The sequence below is a fragment of the Eptatretus burgeri genome, chromosome 16, assembly GCF_056783735.1.
Source record: "Eptatretus burgeri isolate ZD-2024b chromosome 16, Ebu_testis_v1, whole genome shotgun sequence".
In the NCBI taxonomy this organism is placed as follows: Eukaryota; Metazoa; Chordata; class Myxini; order Myxiniformes; family Myxinidae; genus Eptatretus; species Eptatretus burgeri.
In genome coordinates, this window is record NC_140976.1 from 37,382,838 (window position 1) to 37,403,442 (window position 20,605).

The 20,605-nt window shown below is 43.4% G+C and overlaps 1 protein-coding gene and 1 long non-coding RNA gene across 9 annotated transcripts in view; one reads left to right on the top strand and one right to left on the bottom strand.

Moving 5' to 3' along the window:
• Nucleotides 1-1,749, bottom strand: part of LOC147010865 (teneurin-3-like) — a 307,484-nt gene extending 305,735 nt beyond the window's left edge. For 4 of the 7 annotated variants that reach the window (XM_085860650.1, XM_085860648.1, XM_085860649.1 and 1 more), the window contains exon 1: nucleotides 1,542-1,747. The gene's annotated coding sequence lies outside the window, so the exon portion shown is untranslated. Of the gene's footprint in view, nucleotides 1-1,541 lie in introns of all 7 variants that reach the window. The other 3 variants (XM_085860654.1, XM_085860652.1, XM_085860653.1) reach the window with 1 other exon arrangement.
• The window catches only part of LOC147010868 (uncharacterized), a 71,100-nt gene continuing 52,102 nt past the window's right edge, over nucleotides 1,608-20,605 (top strand). Inside the window, exons 1-2 of one of the 2 annotated variants that reach the window (XR_015052593.1) lie at nucleotides 1,608-1,713; nucleotides 13,659-13,774. This is a non-coding gene — a long non-coding RNA (uncharacterized LOC147010868). Of the gene's footprint in view, nucleotides 1,714-2,790; nucleotides 2,866-13,658; nucleotides 13,775-20,605 lie in introns of those variants that run through there. The other variant, XR_015052594.1, reaches the window with a different exon arrangement.

Genomic DNA, 20,605 nt, shown 5'->3' on the forward strand with positions numbered 1-20,605 from the left:
CATGTACTCACACCGCCTTTCCTCATTCACTCACACCGCCTTTCCTCATCCACTCACACTGCCTTTCCTCATGTACGAACACCACCTTTCTTCATTCACTCACACCACCTTTCCACATCTCCTCACACTGTCTTTCCGCATATACTCACACCACTTTTCTGTATCCACTCACACCACCTTTCCTCATCCACTCACACCACCTTTTCTCATCCACTCACACCACCTTTCCTCATCCACTCGCACCACCTTTCCTCATTCACTCACACCGCTTTTCTTCATCCACTCACACCGCCTTTCCTCATCCACTCACACCACCTTTCCTCATTCACTCACACCGCCTTTCCTCATTCACTCACACTGCCTTTCCTCATCCACTCACACCGCCTTTCCTCATCCACTAACACCACCTTTCATCTTGCACTCACACCGCCTTTCCTCATTCACTCACACCACATTTCCACATCTCCTCACACCACCTTTCCACATCTACTCACACCACCTTTCCTCATTCACTCACACCGCCTTTCCACATCGACTCACACCACCTTTCCTCATTAATTCACACCACCTCTCCTCATTCACTCACACCACCTACCCTCATTCACTCACACCACCTTTCCGCATCCACTCACACCACCTTTCCGCATTCACTCACACCACCTTTCCGCATTCACTCACACCACCTTTCCTCATCCACTCACACCGCCTTTCCCCCTCCACTCACACCGCCTTTCCTCATCCACTCACACCACCTTTCCTCATCCACTCACACCACCTTTCCTCATTCACTCACACCACCTTTCCTCATTCACTCACACCACCTTTCCTCACCCAATCACACTACCTTTCCTCATGTACTCACACCACCTTTCCTCATTCACTCACACCGCCTTTACACATCGACTCACACCACCTTTCCTCATTAATTCACACCACCTCTCCTCATTCACTCACACCACCTTTCCTCATTCACTCACACCACCTTTCCGCATCCACTCACACCACCTTTCCGCATTCACTCACACCACCTTTCCTCATCCACTCACACCGCCTTTCCTCATTCACTCACACCGCCTTTTCTCATCCACTCACACCGCCTTTCCTCATCCACTCACACTACCTTTCCTCATTCACTCACACCACCTTTCCTCATCCACTCACACCGCCTTTCCTCATCCACTCACACCACCTTTCCTCATCCACTCACACCACCTTTCCTCATCCACTCACACCACCTTTCCTCATCCACTCACACCACCTTTTCTCATCCACTCCGTCACGAAGCAATCGCCTGAAATCTCCATCATTCAAATGTTCTCACTTTGGAGCGGCTCTCGTGAACAACTCACGTTTGAACGTGTCTCCCTCATTTCAAATGACATCGAGCACTTTAAATTTAATTTTTAACAACAACAACAAACACCCACGGGTTGTGGCACGAACATCCCTATTAAACTCCATCTCTCTCCACACACATCCCGCACGGATCGCCGTCCCGTCGCCTCGTCCACGTCGATCAAACGTTTAATTGTGTTTCTCACCAACTCGACTCATGTCCCGGGTCCGTGTTTAAAAATCTGGAATCTTCTTCCTCCTCTCCTTCACCTCTTCCTTTACTCTTCTTTCACAATGCTCTTGCTCTCTCGAATATGTGCGTGCCGCGCACACCGGGCCGACTCAGCCGTGCGGCGCAGGGCGCACACAACCCTTTCGGTACGAGTTTCTCTTTGGCCCTCCTTTTCCTTTCCCTCTCCCCCTCTCCCTCCTCCCCTCCCCTCTCCTCTTACTCCCCTCCTCACGCCGTGTTTCTCCTCATTGGAGTCCAATTTCGAGGCGCGCGCGCCCCCTCGAGCCCGTCTGTCGCCAATTCACCAAATTCCTCATTTTCCCCACTTTTCGTCCCTCCTCGATCCCCATCCTTTTCGTTTCTCCACACCTTGTCTATTAAACTCTAACCTCCCCGATAATCCAACAGTCTCCCCCATTCTGCCCCTCATACTAAACCCCATCCGTCTTTCGTGTGTGTGTGTCAGTGTGTCCTCCATAACTCCAAAACCATGAAACCTAACAGCCTGAAACTTTGCATACACACTAAGAACGCTCCAAGGAAGTGTGTGAGTGAAAATTTGGTGTTTTGAGTTCATTGAAACACCCCTTTTGAAGATAATTTACGGCCTTATCTCAGGCAGGGGATTGTCACTCAGAGAGTAGTTAATGCATGGAATGGTCTCCCTGGAAAGGTAGTGGCAGCAGAAACAGTATACAAGTTTAAATTAGAATTAGATAGGTACCTGGAGGTTATGGAGATAGAGGGGTATGGGGATGTTGATAGGACTTTTAGGTAGTTTGAGTATTGATGGGTGATTGTGTACGGGGTGCTGTTGGTGGGGGTCTTGTTAAGGGGGATTGTATGGTTGATGTGTGTTTTTAACCAAGCCCATGCCCCCTCTCCGAGGGGAAGAAAATAAAAATAAAAAATAAAAAAATATTACCAAAAAATTTACAACAAAAAATAAAAATAAAAAAAATAAAAAATAAATTTTTCTTTCATTAATTTAAAACAAAAAATTTTTTTTTGGCATTTTCTTTCTTGGATCTTGGGTTGGTGTGGTGTTCGCGCAGGCATGATGGGTAGTCCAGTCACTTTAAGGATAAAAAACATTTACTGACTGGACAAAAGCACCAAACTTGGTACAGGGCTTCTATATGATGTACTAAACAATTCTGGAAGGGGGAGCCAAGCACAAAATTTGCATTGGCAGCTTTCATAGGCCTTCGAATTTTCGTGTTTAGCCACGCCCAAAAATGCTCCTGTTGTTGCCGAGGAACCACTGGAATGCGGACAAAATGGCGGCATTGGCGGCAGTAAGTGTGTTTTTAATTTGTAATCTGCTCGGAAATTTGTGTTTTCAGTCATTTGTTCTCATTAATATGACAAAGAAAACATACTACCAATTAAATGAGAGATAATAGGCATCATGTGTGATATTGTAGAGTGAATTTTGACATGATTGGAGAATAAAATCCATCGTCAATTGCTGATCTGGTTTGACCTTGGAGGAAGACGATCGATCAATCGTCATCGATGATGATGATGATAAGGCCAGGAGGAGGGCTGGGTCGGCTTGCCTTCATTTTTGTGTTCAATCAGATGAGAGAGAACATAAGCCTTTTTATGTAGTTGAACGTTTTATGATGGGGATAATTCTTAGCGGGAGGGGAGGGGTGTAGTAAAGAAGGGCAAGAAGCCAAAAAAATGGCAAGAAGGGGAGTGACCCCCACGACACAGAGAGTGTGCCAGTGCAGAAACCTTTTTTGAAGTCTTTTTCTAATTACCTGGCCTATAAATACGCCACAGAGTTGAAACTTCCATCAAATAAAGGTTATCCTAGACCTTTATTTAGCTGTAAAACAGCTTTTTATGATCGCCTATTTATTCCTGAGAGGGAACAGCAACCCTATTGTCATGCCCTGAGGGCCCAATCAAAACAGAAAGTGTACCAGTGCTGAGACTCTTTTAATTTGACATGATTTCACCTTATCCATTTGCTGGTTTTACTACTTTTGACCATTTTGTGAATGATTATTATCGAATCTAATGGCTAAGCAATGTTTTATGAAAAGTCAGTTCTGCACATATACAAATAGAATCAATCATAATAAATAACGAGCATAGTGATTTCAAATAGTGTGTACATTTTGTGCTCTAATTTTTAAACCAACTTTTGATTTTTTTCAATTCTACTTGAAAGTGTGACTTTAAATAATTTCAGGTAGGTTATAAATACTATAATTTCAATTGTACCAAGTTAATTCCTATATTTTTTTCAAAAATTCCTACATTTTTGTGTCGGGGAGTCCAACGTGATGACGAAATCAGCCTGTTGGCATAATTAGGGCTTGCTGGATGTATATTTTGACAATATCCTAATTTAGTCCCGATAGGTACAGATTGAGACGACTCCTTTATTATAACTTTTCTTATTTCCAGGTCGCGCGCCGGGTTGATTGGGACCTTTGTGTCGTGTGCCAGTCACTATCTGCATAGAAATTACGTTGTCCCCTCGATTCCAACTCATGGGATGGAAATGGTGCAGCATACACCAATTTCCTTCAGAATGTTGGGCTGTTCCAGGAAATTAATGCACTTCCCGTCAATGTGGGGTATGGTAGTTCTGGGACAGCAGAGTGCTTCATCCGAAACAAGGCTCGTTGGCACAAATCTTGCCATGACAAATTCGATTTGGCGAATGATCCTATTTGTGGTTTCCCATATGCATCTCGCGAGGGGACTGGAAGAGGAACCTACTGTCGCCGAAATTCGACTACTCATCCCGATCTCCGGGGTCGTACCTTGTTTGTATGGGGTACAATAACCCGTCTTTACCCAATGTCACTTACATTGATCAGCTCCCGGCCCGTTTAACTTGAGAGAATTGATCCAGGACATGGTACGAAAGTGGGAAAACTGGGGGCTTATGCAGGTTTGTAATGTGATTTGAAGATATTTTGCCATTTCCGTTGTATATAAAACATACATGAAACATATTGCATAACTTGTGACAGCGTATTTAGATACAGCGATGCATCCGAATCGCGCCATTACTGCATCTTCTCTGAAAATGCAGTAATGTCATATTTGACGTTTTTGACCTTGACCTTCATGGGGTGACCTCGACTTGGGCTCCCCTTCTGAAAATGCAGGTTATGGTCCAAGTTTGCTGTGTAGAAAGTTTGTTGCTGATATCTAGTAGGTAAAGGTTTTGGCGAGATTTTTACAGTCCTGACCATTCCCATGGTACTAACGTGGGAAAACCAGCTTTTTATGCCACTTAGTAATACGATTTGAATATATTTCGACATTAGTGATGCGTATAGAATGCAAATGAGGGCGACTAACTGATTTGCAACAGAGTATTTTGATAGAGCTAGGCGTGCTCTCTGGAAATACAGAAAATGACATTTTTGACCTTTTGACCTTGACCTTCATGGGTGACCTTGACCTTGGCTCCCCTTCCAAAATTAGATCTTATTGGCCAAGAAAGTTGTGTATCAAATTTGGTGCTTTTGTCCAGTCAGTAAATGTTTTGTCGAATTTCTACCTTAAGCGACCGGACAAGGGCTGAATGGCCTCCACCTGTGTTGGATTTCCTTGTTGTCCTTTTTGTCCTTATTTAATTATATCCTTTGTCGGGCACATCATCGGACACCTCCATGCTTCTCGGTCGCCTCGCTCTCCCTTGCTGGGGTCTTAAATCGCCATTTTGTTTGGCCTGATCGACAATGCCTTGAGTTGGAACAGGCCACAATGGTTTATTAACGATAAAGCGCTCAAAATGTTTTTTTTTTTCACTTTCCTCTCTCATATCACCGAATAGCTACGAATCGCTGTATACTGTACTTCGCTTTTGTAAGTGCTATCATTTTCAACTTTGGAGCTTGGAGCGATTTCATGCATTATTGTATGGCGCGATTTTACACCATCTACTCTCACAGACTAATTCAAGTGTGTAATAGAAATATTCTTTGAGTTTGGAATATCGGATCATGTGGAATAAATAACTCGAAATCTGGACTGAAATGGTGTCATTATTGTCAACAAACTTTCCTCATGGGAGGTCGATCATAATCTGCCAAGTTTTGTATCGATCGGTTAAGTGGTTTTGGAAGATTTTTTTTTTTTTTTGGAAGTGGTAGTGAATAGCAGTCTTGAAGACCTGGACGGAAGAATGAGATTTGAAGAGAGTATGGAAGGTGGTTCCACAGGTGGGAAATAGGAATAAATTAGTGGAGGTGAGCAGTGATTCTATATTTAGGCAGTTTCACCTGGAGGAGGTTGCTGGTGGACCGCGTGTGTCTTGTGGATATCTGGGGGGTAGAGAGCACGGAGAGGGCAGAGAGTGAGTGCTCTTCTGTCCACACTGGCATGTTATGTCAGCGCTGCGAGCTAATGGTCGCTCGGCACTCTTGCTTTTTGATAAGTGTACTTGTTTAAAGTGCCCCCTCCTGGTTGACAGCACCGCTGCCATTTGGGAGATAACCGATGTGAGGTGCACAATTTAAAAAGTGAGTTTGACTGCACTTACCTATGCAGTCATGTCCGGTCTCTCCCACAACAGGTGCAAGTCCAGCAATAGCCTCATGTTGGCTTGGGTGGCTGGCTTATGATACTAAGGTCCTGAGTTTGAGCCCCGTTGGTGACTAAATTAACACCAGATGTGGTTCACTCAGCCTGTCATCCTTCCGAGGTCAGTGAAATGAGTACAGTGTACTGGTAGAGGGACACAGCATCAGCAGCACAGCCGTGCTTCCACGAAATGATAGCTACCCAGCAGACAAGCTGCAAAACGCAAGAAGAAGTCTAGCAATGAGGTGGAAGAAGATTGAGAAACCACAGACCTGTCGACGATAGCAAAGTGATAGACCCATAGACTCAACTTCATTGTGAGAGATTCCAATAATCGCAAGATGTGAGGTTAGGGAGCCAGCCCAGAGGGGAGAGCAGTACTCCATTGAGCTGCGGATGAAAGCCTTTTCAGTGGACACTAGTTTAGGAGTGCCTCGGAAGGACTTTTCACAATGAAGGTTGCCCAGTCCGCATCTGGATTCTGGAGTCAATTTTGAATTGTGGCATACCCAAAAGACATCATGGCTGAGAGTGAGGCCTAAGAGTTTGAGTGACTGAACCTCTTCGAGAGGGTTGTTGAGAAAGTAGATGGAAGGGTTTGTTGTACGATCCCTTCGGAGAGAGAAAGAGTGAGTGTGAGGGATTTCTCAAGATTGAAAGACATGCTCCAAGTGGTTGACCAGTTTGTGATTTTGTCAAACTCAAAGGTCTGAGGGGAGGGAAGAGGCTGCTGCTTGTCTATCAAGAGGGATGAGTAATGTCACAGCAGAGAGTGGAATCTTCAGTAAAGAGATAAAGAGGATTTTCCAGAGTCAGTGAGATCATTGATGGAGATGAGGAAGAAGATGGGGTTAAGAACACTGCCTTGTGGTCATGTGTTTTTAAAGTTTATCCTTGCATCCAATATGGCTGCCACACTACATGACAGATGAAGTCATCATTGTCAAAAATAAATCCACATGGGTAGTCGATCATACTATGTGTAAAGTATTGTCTTGATCAGTTAAGCAGTTTCAGAGAGGAACATTAAAAAAAAAAATTCATTCCAATATGACCAAATTGTTTGACCAATCAGAACCATTTTGCAATCTGCATCCGATCAAAAAAAAATTCATAAGTTTGCAGTTTTAACATCATCGGTATGACGGTTTCCAACAATGGGTTGACGAAAAATCCGAGAGAGAAGACTAATAATAATAAAAAAATCCCAACAATAACAAAAGTCTTCTCAGTCAATTGGAAGCATGATTTAAATAATGGACGAGTTATTACAATGAGTATTATTTTCATTGCATGGAGTTCCCCCATGAGTTTCTTCTTCATCATACCTGGTGTCCAATTAACTATCACTGGTACAATTTAGACGTTCTTGAGCTTCCAAGATCTTTTTACTTCATTCTTGAGGTCTTGGTTCTTCTTCATTTTCTTGATTTCTGCATTCTTTCAGCGAAAATCACTGGGAAATGAAACCTCAATCAGCAATGCCTTCTTTTCTTTTATGCACCTCAGTACTCTATCTGGTTGCAATACAGTACCTTGGTGTCTTTGTTCACGCTCGATGGGATCATTAGATCATACATGAGCATTACTTCCTTGTTTTCAATTATTGCTTTTGGTTCATGTTTCCATGAGTTTTCTGGAACTGGGATATCAAAGTTTTTTTCAGATGTGCCTGTGGATTACTCTATATACCTTGTTGTGCCTTTGTGTGTACAGTTGTTCTGACATGGGGTTTTTTTTACATCTGAAATAGGAGGTGGCTCGTGTTTTCTGTTTCTAACTTGCAGATACTACGCTTGTCCGATTGACTCAGTCCTGCCATTTTATTAAAGGCCTTCAGTAGTGTCCTTGGTCTTGGACATTTATAATGATTCGTTCTCAATCCCAGTTGAGCTGACCTCTTCCTTAGGCATTGCAATGAACCATCTTTGTCTCTACCCATTCTGTCCAATTATTTTTTGTACCTCCCTGCTCTTTTGTCATTCTCCCAGTTGTTGGTGTATATCTATTGATATTTTGCTTTATATTTTTTGTGCACTACTCCTTCCCAATTCCATATCCAGGCGATGATGCATGATATCATCGCCAGGCACCAAAGGAAGGGAGTACTCAGTTTTTACTCCAGTTGCTTGTTTGTTTTCTTGTTTGTCCCGGCGATATCTCAGCCATCCTTTGAGCTAGGAAACCGAAATTTGGGGACAAAAGTGAAGATATGCTTTGGCAAATTGGTATTTTTTATTTTTTGATTCATCAATTTATTAATTGATTAATAATTATTAGCGATTTATTAATTAATTCTTTATTTTATTTCTCATCTGGGCAATATCTCAAGCACCTTTTGAGCTTGGAAACTCATATTTGGACACGACAGTAACCAAGTGATTTGGCTATAAAGGGTATTTCTGATCTATTGATGAATCAATTAATCGATTACTTATTCCTTTTTTTGATGAATTACTTAATTTTCAAAAAGTTACAGATTTGGACGAAACAGTGGTGGATTTGGTATACTATTAGCCAATTGCTTAAGAAATTAATTGTTTTATGATTATTATTTATTTGTTTTAATTATACAATTAATCAATTATTGTACACTGCTCCTTCCCAATTCTGTCTCCATGTGGTGCATGGCGAGTGAGTATCATTTGTACACATTCACCTCAGAAGTACATTTGTACACATAAACTAAGTATCATTTGTATGCATTAACCTCAGAAGAATACTGCTTCCTCCCAATTCCGTCTCTATGTGCTGCACGGCAGCACGGCCAGGTGCTAAAGGTGCCCCCGCAATGTCGCGCACTGCAGGATTTGTTATTTATTTAATTGGCATGGGGGTGGTAGACTTTAAATGTATCTATACTTGTCTTTTATTGCAATTGTTGGGGCTGTATTTGTTGCTGTTTCAGTTTCATGTCTTCTATTTGCACATGTTTTTGGAATTTTCTTGCAATGTGGGTGAAGCATACCTCTTCTGGTTTTCTGTCTTCATATTTGCCTACAAATTGCATTTGGTCGTCTGCTGAACTTTTTACATTTTCAGCTAATCCCACAGTTGTCACTGTGCATTTGCTTCACCTCCATCAGACTGCTGCCTCCTCGTATCAACAAGCACATTGCTGGGATAAAATGACTTTTGTAAAACATTTTGTGGATAGTGAGGAGTTTCCTTGTTTAGATATTTAGTTTATTGATTTCCAAGTTTTTGCAATGTGGGTTCATCAAAGGGTGGAGGATCTCCTTGTGAGCCAACAGCCATTCATGTCTAGTGTCCAACTGTATCTGCGGGCATCCTGCTGCAGTTGGGTTACTTTTTTTTTAGGAGGTTGGTGGCAGGATTTGTACTCTGGCCACAGTAAAACACTTCATTCCACAAAAACCATAAACACAAAGAATACTGAAAACACACTCTGTGGGAGTACCTCCTGTGCTGCTGCCCTTTGCAGGGCAGCCCACCTCATGATGGGATTGGGGCAAAGCCTTCGTGGCCCCCATTCTTTGATATGAGGAAAACCATGGGGTAAACTTCCTGGGTCAGATTGTGGTGGTGTGTGGTGGAGTGGTGCTGAGGTATCATCCACCAGATGGCAATCTCCTTGAGTTAACCTGAGGCGGTCCCTTCAGATGGGTGCCTAGAATGCCCTATCACTAAGAGATGATGATCATCTGAGCTCCAGCATTTGAACATCGGCATTGCAGTACTCTCTGAGGCTCTCAGAGACTGGAGAGTGGCAATATCATGGCAGGTGGTTACACCTACAATTGGTCTGATCACTCTGATGGTTACCATGCCCAAGGAGTTGCTGTAGCTGTGTCTAATATGCTGACTCCCATGATGATTGAGGTAACACCGGTCAACGAGCGTATTATGAGACTAAGGATTTGTCACTCCTTGAGTGTCATTTTCCTGGTCTCTGGATATGCTCTGACCGAGGTGAGTGATCTCACCGTGAAAGAGGCATTCTAGGCCACGCTCAAGTCTGTGGTTGATCAGTGCCCTAGGTGAGATAATCTTCTAGTCTTGGGAAATTTCATTGCATTGACTGGAACTGAAAAGGATGGTAATGAGACATGTGTTGATCCCCATGGGTCTGGAACTGTGAACCAGAATAGCACTAAGTTCCTTCACTTTGAAACAAATCGTGGAATTGGAATGGCTGGTTCATGGTTTCAGCACTGACAGGCTCATCGCTGGACCTGGAATTCCAACGCTGGTGATGTAGCAAAATAGATTGACCATGTCCTCGTTGATGGTCGTTGGAGGGTAATCCAGAACTGCAGCGTCTACCAGAGTGCTGAGTTCCTCAATACCGACAACCGGCTTGTTGTTGCAATGCTCAAGTTGCAGCTTATATTCCCGGAGAATGGTACCATCTCAGCCTAGGTTGGAAGTTGGCAAGCTTAAGGATGGCAAGGTAGTTGAGGAGTGTGCGAACAGGCTGAGTGGGGATTTGGGAGTTTGGGTGCTTTGGAGAATCCTGAAGAGATATGGAATGCCTTCAAGGTTACCGTCCTTGATGTTGCCGGTATAATTCTTGGAAGTCACTGTCAGGCAAAGAAGAATTTTGTCTCCCAAGAGACACTGGATACCATTGACCAGAGTCACAGAGCCAGGCTTAATGGCAAAGCTGAGCTGTTCAGGGAGTTGAGGCGTAAAACCGTACATGCGCTGAGGGTGGACAAAGAGGCCTGTGTGTGAGGAATCTATGAGGGGTAGAGCATTACCTCTGGTCAAGTGATTCTCATCCTGTTTCAGGGAAATTTGTACATTGTGTTCCTCCAAGCCCGTGACTCAGTGTACTGCAGTTAGAGCAGAAGGTGATGGGCTCTGGACAGAAGAGTCCGAAGTGAAGGCCCGCTGGGCCAGTTATTTTGAGCCGCTGTACCAGGCTGATCCACCAGCTGTTGAGTTAGATGTCAGGGGTGTCACTATTCCTATTGCTGACCCTCCAATCAACTCTGATCCACTTTTATTTGTGGAGACACAGGCTGTGGTGAGCCACTTGAAATGGGGTAATGCTCCAGGGATCTCTGGCATCCATGCTGAACTTCTCAAGGCTGGTGGAAATGCTGTACTCATGTCGATGCACGCAGTTCTGTGCTCTGCTTGGAACACAAGTATCATCCCAACTGACTGGAAGAGGGGCCTTGTTGTCCCTCTCAGGAGAGGGAAGGGTAATTGCCAGGACTGCAACGACTGGGGGGTGGGGGGGGCGGTGATACTGCTCTCATTGCCGGGTAAGGTCTTTGCTCGGTTAATTCTTGATGGGGTTCGCCACCATCTGCTTGAGCACCCGCTCCCAGAGCAGTCAAGCTTTTCACCAAAGAGGTCAACGATTGACCGTATCCTTGCTCTTCGGGTCCTCATCAAGCGCAGGCAAGAGTTTTGGCAAGGGCTGCTTGCAGGCTATGTTGATCTCTGAAAAGCATTTGATTCAGTGAATCAGGATGTCCTCTGAAAGATCCCTGGTCTTCATGGGGTGCCACCAAAACTGATCGATCTGATGTCTGAACTACACTCTGGTACTGAGAGTGCTGTGAGATGTGGTGGTTCCATCTCTGACTTATTTCTAATTGTTACTGGAGTTTATCAGGAATGTGTACTGCCCCCACTCTTTTCAGCACTTGTATGGACTGAATTCTGGGGAGGATGTCGGAGAGATCAAGCTGCGGTGCATCTTTTGGGAAAGTCAAGATCTCTGACCTTGATTTCGCAATGTAATCTTCTTTGCGGAGACCCTGGATATCCTTTTGGGAGCCCTCCAGGTGCTGAATGCGAAGTCGGAGCCACTGGGATTACGGGTTTCCCAGGTCAAAACTAAGATCCAGGCTTTCAATGACATCTTGTGTGCTGCTACGTTGTCTGTACCTGTTTGTGGTGAAGACGTTGAGGTCATGGTGAGATTCACTTACCCTGGCAGTGATATTCATGTCTCCACTGGCTGTGAGCCAGAGGTCAATATACGTCTGGATCAGGCCTGGAGAATCATGGATTCACTGGATCATGGGGTGTGGCACTGTCGGTACCTGTGCAGGATGACGAATGTCCACGTTTTCAGGTCCTTGGTGCTTCCAGTCTTGCTCTACGGATGTGAGACTTGGACTCTGACAAGGGATCTGAGACGGAGACTTATCTCCTTCAGTGCCAGATCTCTTTGGAGAATCCTTGGCTATTGGTGGTCGGACTTTGTGTCCAACGAATGGTTGCTGAGAGACTCTGATGAGATTTGTTACTTGTATAGTCTGTGAGCGGCTGTATGGATGGACACGTAGCTCTTTTCCTCACGCTGATCCTGCTCACCAGAATCTCTCAGCGAGGGAGCTTCGTGAGTGGAGGAGGTCAATGGGCTGATCGAGTGCCTCGTGGTTGCAGCAGGTTGATTGGCATCTCAAGGAAATGGAGATGGGCCAGGCATCTGCCTGGGTGGCTGGATGGCCAAATGGGGATGGCCAGACAGAGGCCCCTGGAGTACCGGCAGAAAGTGGATGCAGCGACGCTCTGCTCCGGTGCATGCTTCCATAGCTGACCTGACCTGATTTCTAGTTGTAGCCAGTTTATTATTCTGCAGCTGTCTTGGAATACTGGTATTGCAAGTTGGTTTATGGCTTTGATTTTGTTTCTTTGAGAGAGGTATGTTTTCAAGATCAGCCTCGATCAACGTAGGTATTCTTTAATAATTGTTTTGTGCATTTGTTTGTGACATGCTTGGTGGACCTCTTCTACTCCGAGGTATTTGTATGATGCTTCGTTTTCTAACCGCTGTATTGTTGAATCTGCATCAGTTTATTTTAATTAACTTTAAAAAAAAGTTTATATTTTTGTTTTTGTTGTTGTTGGTTTACCTGGTCTGCATGCACACCTGACACTTATCTTGGCCAAATTTAATTGAAATCTCCTTGGATTACTAATTTAAATTTCAGTTGTTCTACCAATCTTTTGTCATTTGTTGCAAAGACTTTTAAATCATCCATGTGCAGTCAATGTGTTTCCTGCAGCTTTGGTCATTCTTCTATTGGATGTTAAGGTTTAAATTATTTTGTGTGTGTGTGTGTGTGTGTGTGTGTGTGTGTGTGTGTGTGTGTGTGTGTGTGTGTGTGTGTGTGTGTGTGTGTGTGTGTGTCTTCGTTCATCATCGTTATCCCCATCACCAACATCCTTACTCCGTTCTCTCACCTGTTCCATGGCCCTGGATCCATGCTCCCCTCCCCCCCCCCCCCCGAGTTAAAAGAAATGGCCACATTCTTACATTCGTTCTTGTCAAGTGCAATTTTTCATGTTTTTGAATCGAAGACATGCCATCTCTGTATTCCACAAAAAAGAGCGTAACGGCACATTGAAGACAAAGCTGTTTTTGCATGGAAAGTGACTGATTCTGGATTGTCTTTTGCTCAACCGTAACGAGTGTTTCTTCCCTCACTTTTCTATGTCGAACTCTTGTCTATTTCTGCAGCCCAGACTCCACTTCTTTATTTCGTGTTTCAATCAAATCTTCACTATTTATTCATCATGTAGCTTTCTGTTTGTTTTGCAGACTTCACAGAGATTTTGGCACATAAATCCCAATGAATGTGAAAAACCCAGCCCCGGGGATTAGCAAGAGTCCCAGACACAATGCCTGAGACTCCTGTTCGTCGGTCTGAACTGAACGTGAGTATGCCACCCCTTGGACGTGTATTAAAAACTTCTCTAATTCCCAAAATGTTTCTGAAAGCGTCTGGAAGGGTTCGTACTTGTGCCCAACAAAGGAATGGAGTGTATGGACCGGAGTGGGGTGGGGATCAGGGTTTCCCGTTTACATTGCTCGTTAAAGGTCACAGAAACCCATCCACTGATGTTGCAGCTTTATACCTTAGTCTCCACTTAAAACCTGTCGCCCCAGAGGGCTAAACAGGTCGTGTTCGCGTTTCTCGAGATTTCATTTTCAAAGTTCCTAACTCCAGAACCGTTCCGGTCTTCCAATAGCAAGCGATTCGACAATCATTGATTTTGTTGCTCTCGGTACTCACTCGCATCAGCACCAAACAATATCATGAAGAAGCTGTCAATATATTTGCATTTAGAGGGAAAATAGTTTGGATAAAAAAACACATGATATGCTGAAAATGGAAAAGGTCCAAGTAACCTGGCCCTCCCCATTCGGTTTTCCATTTAATAGGGTGGTGCCCCGGCAGAATCCTTTTTGCCTTTTTTAAAAATAATAGGTTAATATGTTTTCAATAGCTTTGGTTCATCTGGTGGTTATTTCCTGTACGGGGATTCCGGCCTGCGGGTTTGGCAGTTGCATGAGCATTTACCGTTGTAAAGTAACAAAAACTGGACTCGGAATTCAAACGTCTGGGATGTCTTTTCTTCCACGTGAAACACGGGACTTATGAAACGATGTCATCTGCCCCCAGAGTCCTCAGTGTGCATGTGCATGGCCCATTAGTCGCAATGTTGATGAGGACATGGTTCCGTATTTTGTATGTGCGAGATAAGGATTGTGAACTAAAATGGCTCACAAAGCTTCTTAAAGAAGCTAAGAATACTTGGAAAAGTACCTGATAGGAAGGGATGTGCCTCTGCACAATGAAAGAGTTGGAGAACTTTCTCAGCTCACCAAGAGGACTGACATCTTGCTGCCTGTGCTGTAAAACTCCAAACAACGTGTAAGGCTCAAAGTGTCGTGGGTGGGCACATTCTTCCCAAATCATCCCTGTCAGTGAGTGGACTTTGAACATTGCAGGAGTGACTCCTGTGAGGATGGCAGGATTGGTTGTTTATTTGAAAGACAATGGTGTGCATCATTACCAACGGAACAATGGCTCCTGACTCTTTGACAAAGGACATCTTCATAATATGAAAATGCACAAAGTTTGTGCCAGCTATTGTTGTTGTTTCATATGCAGCCTACAATTGGTGGTTGCATGATGTTTACCTTCGCATTCTGCGAAAGGTTATGTATTGGTCACTGTGTATTTATTTATTTATTTATTTATTTGTGAATATGTGTGTGTGTGTGTGTGTGTGTGTGTGTGTGTGTGTGTGTGTGTGTGTGTGTGTGTGTGTGTGTGTGTGTGTGTGTGTGTGTGTGTGTGTGTGTGTGTGTGTGTGTGTGTTTGTTTGTTATTCACATAACTCAGAAAGTATTAAATCAAATCGCTTGAAATTTGGTGGGATGATGGGTTATTATCCAAGGAACATTTGATTAGATTTTGGGAGCAATCGGATCAAAGGTCAAGGTCAAGGTCACGGAAAGGTCAAATTCGTATTTTTACCATAGCGCGGTCAATTTTGATCTAATTGGCATGCAACCGATGCCAAAATGTTCAGAATTCATTGCCCAATCTTGTGATGGGCGACATGACACAATTATGTCATTACCCTTGTTTTTAAAAGAAAATGTCCCAAATCCTGGCATTATAATCAGTACCAAAATATATGTTTGTGGGAGATGCCAATGATTATTTATTTGTTTGTTATTTGCATAACTTAAAAAGTATAAAACCGAATTGCATGAAATTGAAATGATTGGTTATTAGCCAAGGACCATTTGATTAGATTTTGGGAGCAATCGGGTCAAAGATCAAGGTCAAGGTCATGAAAAGGTCAAAATCGTCTTTTTACCATATCGCGGTCAATTTTTATCCAATTTGCATGAAACTAATGCCAAAATGTTCAGAATTTAATGCCCAATCTTGTGATATGCAACTTGACACAATGACGTAATTGCCCTTACTCACGGTTGGGGGTCAAAGGCCAGGGGGGTCACGACCTTGCAGATGTGCGTATTTTTATCATAACGCAGTCAATTCTTATCCGATTCGTATGAAATCAGCACCAAAATTCTCCTTGTTCTGTTCCCCACACTCTTATGCCAAGAACAAAACAGTAGCGGCGGCGAAGGTATATGCTCTCTACGAGTGCCCGTTCTAGTTTGTTCTGGAAGAGTGGCTGTGCCACTGATGCAGCACCTCTGTTGCCAGTAAGCTAGTACTCATTTTGCCCACCTCAGAAGGATGACAGGCTGTCAACCCACCTGGTGTTATTTCAACAGCACAACAGGGGTTCGAACTCAAGACTCAGTTCGCAAGCCAGCCACCCTCACCATTAAGCCAACACCAGGCTTTGTGCCAGCTATATTTACATGGGAGTAAAATGTACCAGGCAGACATCCATGAGGGAGACACCATATCTGGTTTTGGTACTTCTTAGCAGTGAGTGAAAGATCTTTATATATTTCATGAATTGAATTGAGATTGCATTCTGTCAGCAGCCAAATGACTAAATAATGGCAGTGATTTGTCAATAGTAAATACTGGGAATTAACTTCAGTGATAAAATAACTGCACAACCTTCCATGGCCGCTGCTTAAAGCGAAATGAAAAGTTTGGCATGCACAGCTGAACATATCAATCGTTGCCATGGCAATATTCTGCAAAGCATTCCATTTTTTTGTCCACAAGAAACACCTGCTCCCTTTGGAAGCATTGACAAGTCGTCTTCCTCACCATGATCTGACCCTGAGTACTCAACACATTTGCAAAATTTGTAGATTGGCCAAGCCCTGTTATTTTCCTACGATTTTCAGGCATGCGTACACACACACACACACACACACACACACACACACACACACACACACACACACACACACACACACACACACACACACACACACACACACACACACAATATTGCCTTCTATAATAGAGTGTATGTGTGTGTGTGTGTGTGTGTGTGTGTGTGTGTGTGTGTGTGTGTGTGTGTGTGTGTCATTGTCTCCTCCATAACTCCAAAACCATGAAACCTAACAGCCTGAAACTTTGCATGCACACTAATGGTACACCAAAGGAGTGTGTAAATGAAAATTGGGTATTTGGGTAAATTTAAACACCTCTTTTGAAGATTATTTAGGGAGTGTTCATCACAAAAAAATAATAAGCTTTACACAGAAGGCAGTGCACTATATATATTATATATATATATATATATATATATATATATATATATATATATATATATATATATATATATATATATATATATATATATATATATATATATATCTCTCTTTCTCTCTCTCTCTCTCTCTCTCTCTCTCTCTCTCTCTCTCTCTCTCTCTCTCTCTCTCTCTCTCTCTCTCTCTCTCTCTCTCTCTCTCTCTCTCTCTCTCTCTCTCTCTCTCTCTCCCACACACTCCTCACACCACCTTCTTCCTGGCGTGTATAACGATGTGAGGTGTCACTCTCCCTGCTTCTTCTGTCTCCTCTCCCCCCCCCCCCCTTTTCAACCTCCCCCCTCTCTTTCTTTCTACCCTCCTTACTTAATATTCCATTCAGCAAGTGGCCTGCAGGACCGGAGGTCAGGAAGACCCCAAGAAGTCCCCCTTATGGGTGAACCCTGAACCCCGGTTCCGTAACAATATGTTTGTGTGCATTGGCACAGTGGCCTGCAAAAGTATTCACCCCCCCCCCCCTCCAAAGTTTTCACATTTTGTTACCACCTTTGATTATTTCATGATGCTTTCAAATCAAACTTAATATAGAGTTTTCACAAACTACTACAAAGTGATAAAGCTTAAAAAAAAATACAGATAAAATGTGAATAAGTTTGATTAACAGAGAAAATCAGATGATTTTCACTTGCACAAGTATTCAAACCCTTTGCTTAATTAACCCGAAATCATTTCAGGAGAAAACTATTTGTTTGAACGGTTACAAAATACATATAATAGGTTTCACCTGTATGTCGTCAGTGATTTAACTTAAAAATTAAATTCCCTCACTTACATCAGGAATTTTAAGGTGCAACTCACTTGGTCAACCAACAAGACAAACATGAAGACCAAGAAGCTTTCCAAAGAAGTGAGACATAAAGTGGTGGAGAAGCTCTGTTCAGGAGAGGGTTATAAGAAGACTTCACTCACTCATTATCCCTTTGGGTACGGGGAAATCCATCATAAAGAAGGGGAAGACTCATCATGCCACCGAGACTCTACCCAGATCAGGTCGCCTATCCAAACTCAGCAACCGGGCAAGCAGGAAACTGGTTCAGGATGTCACTGTAAATCCAACAATTACTTTGAAAGATCTGCAAGTCTCTATATCCGAGATAGAGGTTAGTGTTCATCAATCAACAATATTCACAAAGCTGGCCCCTATGGACAGGTGGAAAGAAAGAAGCCGTTACTGAAAAAGACGCATCTTACAGCTCGTATGGAGTTTGTGAAAAAATATCTTAATGATATTGCAGGCATGTGGAGAAAGGTTTTGTGGTCAGACGAGACAAAAATTGAACTTTTTGGTCGAAATTCAAAGCGTTATGTCTGGTGCAAGCCAAACACTGCACATCATCCAGTCAACACCATCCAAGCATGGAGGTGGCAGCATCATGGCATGGGACTGCTTTTCATCAGCAGGGAGGACTGGCAAGCTTGTCAGGATAGAAGGGACAATGGGATGGTGCAAAGTACAGGAGAATCCTTGATGAAAACCTGCTCGAGTCAACAATGAATCTGAAACTGGGTCAGAGATTCACATTTTAGGACAATGATCCGAAGCACAAAGCTAAAGCCACACTAGAGTAGCTGAATAAGAAGAAAACAAGCCGGTAGGCGGCGATTGGTCGCCGAGCATGGAAACTATAAGATATAGAGCAAAATGGATGTCATATAGCGGATAGGGAATCACATTAAGATTATGCATATCAAATCTCATCCAGTTCCATCTTCTGATAACTACTCGGTATCTATTTGAATGAAAAGTACCGAAAATGCGGTTTGAAATCGGAAATCCCCAAAGTTTGAGGGGGTGCTGTGGGTGAACAAAGATCTAAATCAAAAATCCGGCTCGATCATTTGTGCACAATGTATTCCAGATGATGCGTGTGAATTTTCATGACCATGCGACCATAACCATAGGAGGAGTAGCATTTGGCACGAAGACACTTCCAGCTCTCGCATATTATCGATTTTTGCACCAATTGACCTTTGATCCCTGACCTAAGCGAAATCGGTCAATATGTCCTGAGGCAAAATTGTAGTACTCATTGAGTACCATGAACCTGCAAAGTTTCATTCGTATCGATGCACTCACCTGGTCGCTCGGGGGCCTTCAATTTTTGCACATACCCTAATTGTAGGGGGCGCTGCGGGTAAAGTATTCCATATATCACAAAAACCAGAATATATTTGATAGAGCATCACCTGTAGATCATGTGTGCCAAATTTCATAACCCTACGTGGGATAATGGCTTTCAGAATTGATTTCGGGTGAACAGTACCGATTTTGAAGGTTTTGCGGTTGTTGCTCGGGAACCAAAGCGTCCCGAGCAACCATCACAATTTCCAAAGCACGAGGTCATAAGATGTACCTATCACCCGAGTTTGGTCAAAATCCGCCCACGTTTACTACCAATTATGCTGATGACAAACGAACAAACATCCAAACAGACAGAATTACTGACAATAAGGGTCACCTATTTCGGCGACCCAACAAACAGACAGAATTACTGACAATAAGGGTCACCTATTTCGGCGACCCAATAAATCTTCTTGAGTGGCTCAGTCAAAGTCCTAACTTGAACTCAATTGAACATTTATGGTGAGACTCGAAGATTGGAATCCATCGACAATTCCCATCAAGCTTGGCAGAGCTCGAGCAATTTTCACGTGAAGAATGGGTAAATATTTCACCATCTCACTGTACAAAGCTGGTAGAGATCTACCCAAAAAAGACTCGTAGCAGTCACTGCTGCAAAAGGTGTTTCCACCAAGTACTGACCAAAGGGGCTGAATCCTTTTACAACCAGTGAATTTTGATTTGTCCATGTTTTTGCAGGCATCCCTGATATGGAACCTCCTTCAATTAAAACAGTGTTTAGTTTGATCTCTTCAGTTATGAATAAAAAAGTTCATTTGGAAAAAACCGTTTATACATAATTCATCTAAATGTGGCATTATTGGTGAGCGGAGAATGTCCTCCGTCACGTGTGGCCACGCCAGATGGGATGGCATCATACACTCGATGGCACGTGATGTCATCTGATAGTACATGCTGCCGGGCAAGGAAGGATGGCATCATACATCCAACACGGTGCCAATGCAGCTGCATGAATCGGCTTCGAGGGAGTGCTAATTATGTCCGTCTGAATTCCTCGGTGAAGTAGGCGGACACGATCGGGTGGATTTCTATCCGTGTGATTGAAGGGAGGAGCACAAAGAAAGCCCTCAGCAATCTCAACCCCATCCCCTTACCTCCCCATAGGAACACAACGTTCGAACCATGATGGTGCTTTCTTTTTTATTTCACATTTTCACTCTCACCGCTCGCCCCGTGAAGTCCTATTTGCCGAGTCTGTCATGCAGCAAAATCCTCCGATCATTCAGTTTTCTATTCCTTGTGATAGGAAAACAAATCAGTCAAAGGACATTATTCAACGCTCTTGGAAAATGGGACACTTGCAACTGAAACATCAATAGCTTTTGTTTTGATAGAT